At 39.6% G+C, this 15376-nt stretch overlaps 1 long non-coding RNA gene and 1 pseudogene across 1 annotated transcript in view; one reads left to right on the top strand and one right to left on the bottom strand.

Annotated features, from left to right (window-relative positions):
- LOC143679362 (uncharacterized) overlaps window positions 1-15376 on the bottom strand; it is a 177933-nt gene that overhangs the window by 69142 nt on the left and 93415 nt on the right. The gene's annotated exons all lie outside the window — the stretch shown is intronic.
- Window positions 3134-6241, top strand: LOC143681403 (R3H domain-containing protein 2 pseudogene; annotated as a pseudogene).

Below are 15376 nucleotides of genomic sequence, written 5' to 3'. Positions count from 1 at the left end.
ACAAATGGACATTTGCACACCAATGTTTATAGCAGCGTTATTTACAATTGCAAAGAGATGGAAACAACAAAAATGTCCATCAACAGACAAGTGGCTAAACAAATTGTGGTATATACATATGATGGAATATTATGCAACTTTAAGACAGAATAAACTTATGAAGCATGTAATAACATGGATGGACCTAGAGAACATTATGCTGAGTGAGTCTAGCCAAAAACTAAAGGACAAATACTGTATGGTCCCACTGATGTGAACCGACATTCGAGAATAAACTTGGAATATGTCATTGGTAACAGAGACCAACAGGACTTAGAAACAGGGTAAGATAATGGGTAATGGGAGCTGAAGGGATACAGACTGTTCAATAGGACTAGATACAAAAACCTCAAAAATGGACAGCACAATTATACCTAATTGTAAAGTAATCATGTTAAAACACTGAATGAAGTTGCATCTGAGCTATAGGCTTTTTTTTTTGTTTGTCTATTTGTTTGTTTGTGTCTTTTTTTTTACTATTATTATTTTTATTTTTTTCTCTATTTTAACATTCTATATCTTTTTCTGTTGTTTTGCTAGTTCTTTTCCTAAATCGATGCAAATGTACTAAGAAATGATGATCATGCATCTATGTGATGATGTTAAGAATTACTAATTGCATATGTAGAATGGAATGATTTCTAAATGTTGTGTTAATTTCTTTTTTTCTTTAATTAATAAAAAAAAAAGAAGAAAAATAAATAAATAAATAACCCCACACTGGATCATCAGGGACCACTTGGGGGCAGGATGGGGGGCATACTCTAGGGCAGCCAGATCATATTGTAAGCATCATTAAGGGCAGGGTTCAGGGTGGACCCTCTAGGAGATTGAGACGCGTCCGCAGGACCTAGAAGCAGGCAGACTGGCCATGGCCGCGTCCTGCTCTCAGAAGCCCGGTCTGGAGGGGAGGGGCGGAGACCTGGGAGACCGAAGCTCGGCGGTACTGTACGGAGAGCGGTTGGTGGGATGACCGCTCCTTTCGCTCCGCAGACCGGACCCGGAGGGCCGCGTCCCACCCCGCCCGCCCTCCAATAAAAGTGTCAGGTACCCGAAAAAAAAAAAGCAATAAATTTCAAAGTACATCACAATAATTTCTTGTAGAAAAATTTCAGAGTTTGGTATGGGTTATATTTCCACAATCTTAGGTGCTTATTTCTAGCTCCTCTTTGGTACCAGAGGCTAGAAGAAATACCAGCATAATGATCCAACACTCATGTCCATTTGTGAAACCTGATCTTCTCTTTATAAATCCACCATTGCCTTTGATCTTCCTCTCACATTTAGGGGTATGCGGGCTATGCCCATCTAGCTTTTTCATGTGTGAAGGCGCTGTCAATAATATGGGATAGGGATAGTTGATGTCGTAGGATGGCAGGGCCCTCTGCATTTCAGTACTTATCTGTTTCTGAGACCCATCTGAAGATTATGTTTTAGAAAGTTACCCTAGTACATGGAAACTTTGTAAAATCTTAAATAATGTCCTAGGTATTTTTTAGGACTGTCAGGGATGGTTTTGGTTGAGGGTCAGCAAGTTATGATATGTAGCAATGTCTAACTGAAGCATGCATAAGAGTGACCTCCAGTATAGCCTCTTGACTCTATTTGAACTCTCTGAGCCACTGACACATTATTTTTTACACTTCTTTTCCCCTTTTTGGGCAGGATGGAATTGTTGATTCCATGGTGCCAGGGCCAGGCTCATCTCTGGGAGTCACTTCCCATGCTGCTATGGAGACTTTTATCCCTGGATGTCATGTCCTACGTAAGGGGGAGGGCAATGATTTCACTTCCAGAGTTGAGCTTAGAGAGAAAGAGTCCACATTTGAGCAACAAAAGAAGTCCTCCAGAAGTAAGACTTGGGCATACCTATAGCTAGGCTAAACTTATCCACTACATCCATAAGCTTCTATTAATTGGGGTCTCCCTAATGTTTGGCACAGTATCTGGGATTTCCCCGGTGGTAAAGTTTAATAGTTTCAAAATTTTCCCCCCATCCCTCAAGGGACTTTGCCAATACTTTTTGATTATCTGTTTAATATACTCTGGGATGTATCCAGACATTAAATTAAGCTATACAGGATTAAAAATTCTCATTCTTATTCTGGGCAACATATGCTTGGATTGTTTAAATGATATCTCCAGACAAGTTGAGTTAGATTGTATGCTAAGGAGATTTAGAATCTTGAAATAATAAAGCTTTCTTCCTTTGGTCTCAAAAAGTAGGTGAAGTTCTACAATATAGGCAATCTCTTCCTTACCCCTGTATTCTGAATTATCTTAACCCTGACCTGATCACTTCATTTTTATTTCTAAATACCAGGTTATACATATATAAAACAGCATCTCAAAATCCAGAAATAACAATTACCACTTCAGAATAAATGTGACTGCTATAAGAACTTACAATCTAGGCCCTAGTTTTCTAAATGGGATTGTATAATATTTCCTCTTCTGTTCTGGCTTATTTTGCCTCACCAAATGTCCCATAGGTTCATTCACATCATTACATGCCTCACAATTTCATTCTTTTTGTAGCAGTACCATGTTTGATCATAAGTTTATACCATCGTTTGCCAATCTACTTCTCAGTCAGTGTATCTTTCAGCTACCTTCATCTACCTGGCCTCACGTATAATGCCCAAAATCCAATTGCAGTTTTAAAGAACAAATACGGTCTGTTGAACACAAGCTCCAAGCATAGATAAACCAAGAGCAAGCAGGGAAGGAATCCTGAAGTTTCTTCAGGCAGGCAGGTGGCAGAAAGCAAGCAAACGGACAAAAAACTTAGACTTTTGAAGTTGGCTCAGCTCAGAGTACTGGAAAAGGGTGATAACTCAAGGCATACGGAGACAAGCACCAACTTGAGGCTCTTGACAAGAGAATAAGTTGAACTGAACACCAAAAAACAGAGAACAAAGCAAACCAATAAGTAAATCCTAGGTAAAAGAGTAAAAATGACCCCCAGAATAAACTAATCATGGAAATCAGATGGTGAGACAACAATTAAGACAAAAATTATGAGTCAGCCCGCCCCCAGCGGCGCGCCGCCGCCGGTCGTCAGTGCCAAGCCGCTGCGGAGAGGCCGTGGGCCCGGGCAGCTGGCGGGCAGAGACGCCGGCGCCCTCCCCACTAGGGCCCTCACCAGACTTATTTCTTATATGTGATGCCATTCCAGCACTGGACTCATGGAGGCTGAACATTTACTCAGGAGTCCATAAAGGCCATTGTGTTCTATTGAAGAAGATGTCTAACAGTAATACTACTCAGGAGACTCTGGAAATAATGAAAGAATCAGAAAAAAAACTGGTGGAAGAATCTGTAAACAAAAACAAGTATATATCTAAGACTCCAAGTAAAGAAGAAATTGAGAAAGAAGGTGAAGATACCAGTTTACATCAGGAAACACCGAGGCGGACATCCAACCATGGTCATGCCAGGAAACGAGCCAAGTCTAATTCCAAGCTGAAGTTGATGCGCAGCCAGGCAGTATGTGAGGAGTCCTCTACCCCATTTGCTGATGGGCCACTAGAAACCCAGGATATAATTCAGTTACACAGCAGTTGCCCTTCTGACAAGGAAGAGGAGACGTCCACAAAGGATGTCTCTGGAAAGGAAGACAAGGAAAAAAACAAAGAAAAGGTTACAAGAAAGATGCTATCCAGAGACTCCAGCCAAGAATATACCGACTCCACTAGAATAGACTTACATGAATTTCTTGTAAATACATTGAAAAACAACCCAAGGGACAGAATGATGCTGCTAAAATTAGAACAGGAGATTCTGGAATTTATTAATGACAACAATAACCAGTTCAAGAAATTCCCTCAAATGACCTCATATCACCCTATGCTTTTACACCGGGTAGCTGCTTATTTTGGGATGGACCACAATGTTGATCAGACTGGGAAAGCTGTCATCATCAACAAAACCAGTAACACAAGAATACCTGAACAGAGGTTCTCAGAACACATAAAAGATGAGAAGAATGCAGAATTTCAACAGAGATTCATTCTCAAGAGAGATGACGCCAGTATGGACTGAGATGATAATCAGATCAGAGTTCCATTGCAGGATGGAAGGAGGAGCAAGTCAATAGAAGAGAGAGAGGAGGAATATCAAAGGGTCCAAGAGAGAATATTTGCCCGAGAGACTGGCCAGAACGGATATCTAAATGACATCAGGGGGAACCGCGAGAGGCTGAGCCGTACCTCAAGCAGCCGCCAGAGCAGCACAGACAGTGAACTCAAATCTCTGGAGCCAAGGCCCTGGAGCAACACCGACTCTGATGGCTCTGTCAGGAGCATGCGGCCCCCTGTCACCAAAGCCAGCAGCTTCAGTGGAATTTCTATCCTAACTCGGGGCGACAGCATTGGAAGCAGTAAAGGTGGTAGTGCAGGAAGGACCTCTAGGCCAGGTATGGCATTAGGTGCCCCAGAAGTGTGTAACCAGGTCACCTCATCCCATTCTATCCGGGGCCTTCTCCCTTGCACTGCCCAGCAACAGCAGCAGCTTCCTGCTCTCCCACCCACACCTCAGCAACAGGCATCCTTGAATAATCACATGATCTCACAGGCAGAAGACCTCAGCAACCCCTTTGGACAAATGAGCCTTAGCCACCAAGGATCTGCTGAAGCAGCTGACCCATCTTCAGCTCTGTTCCAGCCCCCACTTATCTCCCAACACCCTCAGCAGACTAGCTTCATCATGGCTTCTACAGGACAGCCCCTCCCCGCCTCTAACTATTCCACGTCTAGCCATCCACCACCTACTCAGCAAGTCCTGCCACCCCAGGGCTACATGCAGCCCCCTCAACAGATCCAGGTTTCTTATTATCCCTCTGGACAGTATCCTAACTCCAACCAGAAATACTGACCTCTCTCTCACCCGGTGGCCTACAGCCCCCAGCGTGGTCAGCAGCTGCCTCAGCCATCTCAGCAGCCTGGTTTACAGCCCATGATGCCTAACCAGCAGCAGGTGGCTTACCAAGGCATGATTGGGGTCCAGCAGCCACAGAACCAGAGCCTGCTCAGCAACCAGAGGAGCAGCATGGGAGGCCAGATGCAAGGCGGGGTGGTTCAGTACACTCCACTGCCTTCTTACCAAGTCCCAGTGGGTAATGACTCTCAAAATGTGGTCCAGCCACCTTTCCAGCAACCCTTGCTGGTCCCTGCAAGCCAATCTGTACAAGGGGGCCTCCCGGCAGGGGGTGTTCCAGTGTACTACAGCATGATCCCACCAGCTCAGCAGAATGGTACCAGCCCTTCTGTGGGGTTTCTGCAACCTCCTGGCTCTGAGCAGTACCAGATGCCTCAGTCTCCCTCTCCCAGCAGTCCACCACAGATGCCACAGCAGTACTCAGGAGTATCACCTTCTGGGCCAGGTGTGGTGGTCATGCAGCTAAATGTCCCTAATGGACCCCAAGCTCCCCAGAACCCATTCATGGTCCAGTGGAGTCACTATAAAATTACAGCATGGACCAGCAGGGCCAGAAGCCTGGAGACCTGTACAATCCTGACAGTAACCCTCAGGCCAACACACAGATGAGCAGCAGCCCCGTCACATCCCCTACCCAATCCCCAACACCCTCACCTGTCACCAGCCTCAGCAGCGTCTGCACAGGACTCAGTCCTCTACCTGTCCTCACACAGTTCCCCCGGCCTGGAGGTCCAGCACAGGGTGATGGGCGGTACTCCCTCTTGGGCCAGCCATTACAGTACAATCTGTCCATCTGCCCTCCCTTGCTCCATGGCCAGTCGACTTATACAGTGCACCAGGGACAGAGTGGATTGAAGCATGGAAACCGGGGCAAGAGACAAGCACTCAAATCTGCTTCCACTGACCTGGGGACAGCAGACATTGTCCTGGGGCGGGTGCTGGAGATGACAGATCTCCCTGAGGGCATCACCTGCACCAAGGCTGACAAACTCTCACTCAGCTCGCCCTGTCTGGCGCCAAGATCCAGTGGCTCAAGGATGCTCAGGGGCTGCCTGGTGAGGGTGGAGGGGACAACGGTGGGACTGCTGAGAACGGCTGCCATGTGGACCTCGCTGCCTTGTACACCATTGTGGCTGTGTTCCCCAGCCCCCTGGCTGTCCAGAATGCCTCCCTTCCCCTCAACAACTCCGTGAGTTGCTTCAAACTTCGAGTGGCCAAAAAGAACGATGACCTGAGGATCCTGGAGTGAGCCAGCTCCCAATAAGTGAAGGAGGGAAAAGGACTGGCACAGTAGGGGTGGGGACAAGGTGAAAGAGGGTCGAGGGATCCAGAGAGAACACTGACAGGTAGAAAACAGGGAGACAGATGCTAAACTGGAGCCTAAGACAGTAAGAATAAACATGGAAGCAAACACTCACACTGGCACTGGACTCCTCACTCCCCTGCCGTCATCCCTTTTCTGTCCCAGTTGGCTCCTCTCTGCTTCCCTCTCCTTCCCATCCTCTTCTATCATTTTTTTATCTCTTTTCCCACCACAAAATTATTTTTTTTCATATTCTTTGGCCAGGTAGAATTGGGAAGGTCCACAATCCTGTATTCTATTTCCTTGCTATCTAAGCTCCCTTTTATTTTTTGGTCATTATGAATATATTTATATGGACAGAATTAAGAAAAACAATATTGGGCGGGCCGCGGTGGCTCAGCGGGCAAAGTGCTTGCCTGCTATGCCGGAGGACCTCGGTTCGATTCCCGGCCCCAGCCCATGTAACAAAAAACGGAAAAACAAAATACAATAAAACAAGAAAATGTTTAAAAAGTTGTTTCCCTTTCTTCCTTCCTTCCTTCCTTCTATCCTTCCTTCCTTCTCTCTCTGTCTTTCCTTTAAAAAAAAAAAAAAAAAAAAAAAAAAAAAAAAAAAAAAAAAAGAAAAACAATATTGATTTCTCCTTCCTCTCACTTCCCTCATCTTGTCTCCCAAACCCCACAGAGTTAAAACTTGGGCCCCCCTCACCCCCTAGAACACTTGTATATTGTTTGAAGTTTGTGCTGTAGTAACAGACACAGTATTTCATTGCACATACAGATGTTTGCTGGGTATATTCACTGTAAATTTTATTTAATCTGTTTTTTTTTGCTTGTGGGGGGGTTACTTGGGGGGAGGTTGGTTTTGTTTTTAAATATAAAAAAAAATCTTCTGTCAAAAAAAAAAAATATATGAGTCATACTAGGAAAAATGAAGATAGCACCAAGTCAAAGGAACAAACTAATACTTCAAATGAGATACAGGAGTTGAAACAATTAATTAATGTTCAGTCAAACATACTAAATCAAGTAAAAAATCAAATTGACAAGTAGAGGGAAGATATGGCAAGAGAGATGAAGGATATAAAGAAAACATTGAGCAGCCATAAAGAAGGACTCTAAAGCCTGAAAAACAAATGGCAGAATTTATGCAAATGAATGGCACAATAGAAGAGATGAAAAACAATGGTGACTTACATCAGCATATATGAAGAGGCAGAAGAAAGGATTAGCGAACTAGAAAAGAAGAAAGGATTAGTGAACTAGAGGACAGGACATCTGAAATCCTACACATAATAGATAGGAAAAATAATGGGAAAATATGACCAGGGTCTAGGGAATTAAATGGAAATCTGACATACACAGATATATGTGATAAGGTTTCCCAGAAGAGAGGGCAAGGGGAAAGGGACAGAAAGAATAATGGAGGAAATAATCATTGAAAATTTCCCATCTCTTATGAAAGACATAAATTTACAGATCTAAGAAGTGCAGTGTACCCCAAACAGAATAGCTCCACATAGACCTACTCTAAGACACATACTAATCAGATTATTAAATATCAATGACAAAGAGAATTCTGAAAGCAGTGAGACAAAAGTGATCCATTAAATACAAGTGAAGCTTGATAAAACCATACAGATTTTTTAATGGAAAACAGTGGTATGATATATCTAAGATTCTGAAAGAGAAAAACTGCCAATAAGGAATTCTATATGTGGCAAAACTGTCCTTCAAAAATCTGGTACAGTTTAACATATTCTCAGACAGACAGACACTGAGACAATTTGTGACTAAGAGGCCAGATCTACAAGAAATACTAAAGGCAGCACTACAGGCTGATAGGAAAAGACAGGAGAGAGACAGCTGTAATAAAGTGCAGAAATGAAGACTACCAGCCAGGGTAAAAAGAGAAAAAAAAAATAAGTTATGACATATAAAATCCAAAGACAAAATGGTAGAAGAAAGTATTGTCTTTATAGTAAAAACATTAAATGATAGTGGATTAAATTCCCTGTGCCAGTTTGAGAGAATATGGACCATAGAAAAGCCATGTTTTAAACCTGATCCATTTTATGGAAGTAGCCATTTCTTTTAATCCTTATTTAGTACTGTAGTGGGAACTTGATTAGATTATCTCCAAAGGAGGTGTGGCTCACCCAATTGTGCATATTAACCTTTGATTAGAGGGAGATGTGACTCCACCCATTCCAGGTGGGTCCTGATTAGTTTACTGGAATCCTTTTAAAGGGGAGACATTTTTGGAGACAGCCATGAGAATCGCGAGAGCCCATACAGCCAGAGACCTTTGGTTATGAAGAAGGAAGACACCTCTGGGGGAGTTTCATGAAACAAGAAGGCTGGAGAGAAAGCTAACAGATGTCACCATGTTTGCCATGTGCCTTCCCAGTTGACAGAGAAACCCTAAACATCTTCGAACTTCTTGAACCAAGTTATCATTCCATGGATGTCTTAGATTGGACATTTTCATGGCTTTAGAACTGTAAACTTGCCACTTGGTAAATTTGCCTTTTAAAAGCCATTCTGTTTCTGGTATATTGTATTCCAGCAGCTAAGAAACAAGAACATTCCCCAATCAAAAGACACAGATTAGTAGAATGGATTAACAAACAGGACCCATATATATGCTGTCTAGAAAAAAACTCACTTTAGACCCAAGGACAAAAACAGACTGAAAGTGAATGGCTGGAAAAAAGAATTTCACACAAACATCAAACAGAAAAGAGTATATTAATATATGACAAATTAGACTTCAAATGTAAAACAACTAAAAGAGACAAAGAAGGACAGTATGCATAATGATAGGAAAAATTCATCCAGAAGATATAACAATCATAAATACTAATGCACAAAGCCAGTGTTCCAGGATTCATGAGGCACACACTGACAATAATGAAAGAAGAAGTAGACAAATCTACAATAATAGTTGGAGACCTCAATATAGTACTTTCATTAATGGATAGAACATCTAGACAGAAGATCAATAAGGAAACAAAGATTTTGAATAATAAAATAAATGAACTAGACTTAACAGACATTTACAGACTATTATACCCCATAACAACAGGATGCATATTTTTCTCAAGGGCTCATAGATCATTCTCCAAAATAGAAAACATGTTAGGTCACAAAAGAAGTCTCAACAAATTGCAAAAGTCTGAAATTACACAAAACACTTTCCTGGATCATAATGTAATGAAGTTAGAAATCAATAATAGGTGGAGAGAAGAAAATTCACAAATACATGTAGGCTAAACAACACACTCCTAAACATCCAGTGTATCAAGGAAGTAATTACAAGATAAGTCAGTAAATATCTCGAGGCAAATGAAAATGAAAAAGCAACATATCAAGATTTATGGGGTATTGTAAAAGTGGTGCAGAAAGGGAATGTATTGTCCTAATTGCCTAAATTCAAAAAGAAGAAAGAATAAAATCAAGGAATTAACTGTTCACTTGTATGACTAGAGAGAGAACAGCTACTAAACCCAAAGCAAACAGAAGAAAAGAAATAATAAAGATTAGAGCAGAAATAAATGAAATTGAGAACATGAAAACCATAGACTCAACAAAACTAGAATCTGGTTCTTTGAGAAAATCAACATCATCAATGGACAGAGAGAGATAGAGACTGCAAATAAAATCAGAAATGGGAGAGAGGACATAACTACTGACCCTGCAGAAATAAAGGAGATAATGAGAAGATACTATGAACAATTATAGGCTAATAAACTAGACAACAGGGATGAAAAGGACAACTTCTTAGTAAACAATGAACAATGAACAACTAACACTGACGCCAGAGAAAAATAGATAAACTCAACAAACCAATCAGAAGTAGAGACTAAATCAATTAAGAAGCTCCCCAAAATGAAAAGTCCAGGCCAGATTAATTCACAAGTTAATTCTACCAAGTAGTCAAGAAAGAATTAGTACCAATATTGCTCAAAATATTCAAAAAAAAATTGAAGAGGAGGGAAAGCTACTTAACTCATTCTACAAAGCCAATATCATTCTAATACCTAAGCCAAAGATACTACAAGAAAGGAAAATTACAAACCAATCTCTTTAATGAATACAGATACAAAAATACTCAACAAAATACTTGCAAATTGAATCTAGCAGCTTATTAAAAGAATCATATAACATGACAAACTAGGATTTATTTCAAGTATGCAAGGCTGATTCAACACAAGAAAATCCATTAACAATATGACACATCAATAAATCAAAGCAGAAAAAACACATGATCATCTCGACTGATGCAGAAGAGGTTTTTGACAAAATTCAACATTCTTTCTTGAAGAAAATGATTCAAATGATAGGAATAGAAAGGAAATCCTTCACCACGATAAAGGGCATATATGAAAAACCCACAGCTAATATGATACTCAATGGGGAAAGGCTGAAAGCTTTCCTCTGTGATCAGGAACAAGGCAAGGATACCCACCATCATCCTTGTTATTCAACACTGTACTTGAAGTACTAACCAGAGCAATTAGACAAGAGAAAAAGAGGCATTCAAATTGGAAAGGAAGAAGCAAACTTTTCACTGTTTGCAGATGATATGTTGAAAAGCCTGAAAAACTTACAGCGAAGACTCTAGAGCTAATAAATGACTACAGCAAGGCCACAGGGTAAAAAATCTGTACCCAAAAATCACTAGTGTTTCTATACACTAGTAATGGGCAATATGAGGAGGAAATCAAGAAAAAAAATTCCATTTACAATAGCAACCAGAAGAATCAAATATTAGGAACAAATTTAAATAGACCTATACACAGAAAACTACAAGAACTTGCTAAAGAAACTCAAATAAAATAATAACATTTCTAAAGAAAATCAAATAAATAAATAAAAGGACAAAAAATGTTCATGGATTGGAAGACTAAATATAGTTAAGATGTCAATCCTATCCAAACCGATTTATAGATTCAATGCAATACCAATTAAAATTCCAACAATATGCTTTGCAGAAACAGAAAAACCAATAACCAAATTTATTTGGAAGGGCAGGGTGCCTGAATGACTAAAAATATTTTGAGAAGGAGGAATGAAGTGGGGGGGTCTCACACAACCTAATTTTAAAGCATATTACAAAGCTACAGTGGTCAAAACAGGATGGTACTGGCATAAAGATATATATACTGATCAATGGAATCAAATTGAGTGTTCAGAAATAGACTCTCTCATTTATGAAAAATTGATCTTTGATGAGGTGGTCAAGCCAACTCAACCTGGACAGGGCAGCCTCTTTAATTACAGTGTTTTGAGAATTGGATATCCATATATAAAATGACGAAAGAGGACCCATATCTCACACATTATACAAAATATTAACTCAAAAAGGATTACAGTCACATCTATTCCAGAGTTGTAAATGTCATTTCTGGTTGTAACTGTTATATCTAAATTCTGAGATGCTGAAAATTTCATGTATAATCTGGTCGTTCCCTGGAATTTTGGGTATTTATGTGACACCTAAGACTCAGAACTAGAGTTCTGCAGCTGTCAAAGTCCCATACAGCAACTGTTAAAAACACTGAAAAAGTGATCAGATTTCAATTACAGATATGAATGAAGCTGATCTGGGTAAGACTAAGGTGATCTGGGTAGGACTAAGGTAAATCAGACTAAAGGGTAAAGAATGATATTAATTGCAGTTTAAAATTTCTAAGTCTGTGTGAGACCAAAGGAAAAGATGTTATTGGTAGCAAAAATTATATTTTTGGTAACATGGTATCTAATTTAACTTGTATGGTCAGTTTATTTGAATGTGATAACTTCACGAAATCTTGAATAGGGAATGAGTTCTTGTTGGTTTATATCCCAGAGTAATCTGAGCAGGAGCTTAAAAAAGTATTCGCAACATCCCATTGAGGGACTGGGTATAAATTGCCCTACCCAGGGAAGACCTGATATTCTTACAAACATTGGAGACTGCCAATTTGATGGGCCAAGGCCTCAATCATGGGACTTTCCCTTATGAAATTCATTTCTGCAAAGGGAGAGCTAAGCCTTCTTATGATTATGCTTAAGATTCACCTGCAGACAACCTCTTTTGTTACTCAGATGCGGATTTTCTCTCTAACCAACTCTGCAGATAAAGTCACAGCCGTCTCCACTATGTGGGACATAACTCAGAGGGGTGTATATCTCCGTGACAACATGGGGCATGATGTCCCAGGGACGAGCCTAATCCTGGCATCATGGGATTGAGAAAGACTTCTTGAAGAAAAGAGGGAAGAGAAATGAAAAAAAATAAAGTTTCAGTGGCAGAGATATTTCAAATAGAATTGAGAGGTCATTCTGGAGGTTATTCTTATGCAGTATACAGATATTCCTTTTCAGTTTCGAGGGTATTGTAGTAGCTAGAAGTAAATACCTGAAACCGTTGAAGAGTAATTCAATAGCCTTGATTCTTGAAGATGACTGAATAACTATAGAACATTTAAGGAGTGATCTTCTGTGCTGGTTTGAAAGGATTTATGCACCCCAGAAAAACCATATTTTAATCTTGATCCAATCTTGTGGGAGCAACCATTTCTTTTAAATGCTATTCAGCACAGTATGTTGGGAGCTTGATTAGATTATCTCCATGGAGATGTGACACACTCAATTGTCAGTATTAACCTTAGATTAGAGGGAGATGTGACTCCACCCATTCCAGGTGTGCCTTGATTAGTTTACTGGAATCCTTTAAAAGAGGAGAATGAGGAGAGAACCGAAGAACCATGGCAGAGCCACGAGGCCGAGAGCCCAAGCAGTCAGAGACCTTTGGAGATAAAGAAGGAATACGTTCTTGGAAGACCTTCATGAAACAAGAAGCCTGGAGACAAAGCTTGCAGATGATGCCATGTTTGCCATGGGCCTTTCCAGTTGAGAGAGAAACCCTGAACTTCATAGGCCTTTCTTGAGTGAAGGTAACCTCTTATTGGTGACTTAATTTGGATGTTTTTATAGAGTTGTTTTAATTGGGACATTTTCATGGCCTTAGAACTCTAAACGTGTAACTTATTAAATTCCCCTTCTATAAAGCCACTCCATTTCTGGTATACTGCATTCTGACAGCTAGCAAACTAGAACACCATGTGATTATGAAAACCTTGTGGCTGACACTCTTTTTATCCAGTGTATGGACAGATGAGTTAGGAAAAAGAAAAGACAGAAAATAAATAAATAATAGGGGGGTGTGTTAGTTCGATTCAGTTGTCAACTTGGCCAGGTGAGCATACCTAGTCTTGTTGCTGCAGACATAAGCCAGCGGTACGTGAACCTCATCTGTTGCCAATTACATCTGCAGTCAGTAGGAGGCGTGTCTGCTACAATGAATGATGTTTGACTTAATTGGCTGGTGCTTAAATGAGAGATTGCAACGTAGCACTGCTAAGCAGCTCAACCCAAGCCTTTGGAGATGGAGAAAGAAATCACCCCGGGGAAAGTTGTTGGAACCCAGGGGCCTGGAGAGAAGACCAGCAGAGACCACCCTGTGCCTTCCACGTAAGAAAGAACCTCAGTGGAAAGTTAGCTGCCTTTCCTCTGAAGAACCAACAAAATAAATCCCCTTTTATTAAAAGCCAATCCGTCTCTGGTGTGTTGCATTCCGGCAGCTAGCAAACTAGAACAGGGGGTTTGGTATGTGATGTTTGGGATGTTCTTTTTTACTATTATTCTTATTTTTATATTTTTGGAGTAATGAAAATCTCAAAAATTGATTGTGATGATGAATACACAGCTATAAGACGGTACTGTGAACCACTGTACAATTTGGATGATTATAGTGTATGTGAATATATAAAATATCTTAATAAAATTGCATTAAAAGTAGTATGTTGAGTCCATATTGTAAATTTTATGCGTTGTCTAAAAAAAAATAGTATTTTTTGCTGAAAATTAAGGAAGTATATTAAGATAAAATAAACGTAAATTGCCCAGTATCCAATTACCAATGAATAACCATTACTAGAGTTTATCACCTATATTTTTATATTTGAGACAATCCCATTTTAAAAGTTCATATACTGTTTTTCCATATTTCATATTTTAAATGTAAATAATAAAATTATTATAAAAATAGTTTTAATATTTGTAAAACAGTGAATTTTATAAAATAGTTCAATATATTGTTATACCATTTTTAATTATCATATACTTAAGACATTTTCTTTTCTTGCTTTCCCAATTCCTGGTAGGGTGAATAATGCTTAATAAATAGCATAGTGAATAAATATTTGGCTAAATATCTGATTGCTTCTTACAGTTATTATCATGTTATTATAATTACTACAATAAATGTTAAAAATGTTTGGATCAAATATATTTTGTTAGAAGTTGCTTTCCAAAAAGGTAAAATAAAGTACACAATTTTCTCCACGTCTTTGACAGCATTTCACATATCCAAACTTCCTCAAATATTTGAAAATTTAATTATCCTTTACTGATAATGTTGAACATCTCTCTTCAATTATTGGCCATCTACTCATTTTTTTTTTCCTGGGAATTGTTGAGTGACCTTATCCTCAATATCTGCCTTGAAATTTTTGGGTCTCCTTTCTTATAATGGATCTTTTATTTCTTATGAATGTACATGAAGTTTCCACACATTTTCTTTCCATCCAGCTCTATTCCTTGGTCAATATCTAGCCCTTTATGTGCCCATTTATTCACCTTACATTATGCCCTCTTTTTCCTCATTTTAGCTAAATCTGACTTTCTTTTGTTCTTCAACTTCCCCTCTGTCATTAATGGGTTAAAAGTTCAGAAGAGTTAAAAATCTCCTTCATGTCTATTGCTCTTTTTAATATGTGTGTCTTACAATAATCACTCTGCTTTCAAATTCAACACCAAAGTTTACAATGCTTTAACCCAACTTCATTTCCATACTCTATCAAAATCCAGGCTACTATTACTTTTCTATTCTTTTGCCTTTGCTTATGCCTTTCCACCTACCTGAAATAACTTTTCTCCTACTCTTTGATTTTCTGGAAAAATTCTACTTTATTTTCGGGGTTTAGAATGGCATTTCTTATATATTATTATCTCTACAAAGGTCTTCAATTCAGTGTCAATGCCTCCT

Source organism: Tamandua tetradactyla, chromosome 4, assembly GCF_023851605.1.
Source record: "Tamandua tetradactyla isolate mTamTet1 chromosome 4, mTamTet1.pri, whole genome shotgun sequence".
Classification (NCBI taxonomy): Eukaryota; Metazoa; Chordata; class Mammalia; order Pilosa; family Myrmecophagidae; genus Tamandua; species Tamandua tetradactyla.
The sequence above is the reverse complement of the archived record's forward strand: the minus strand, read 5'-3'. Positions and strand labels throughout refer to the sequence as shown.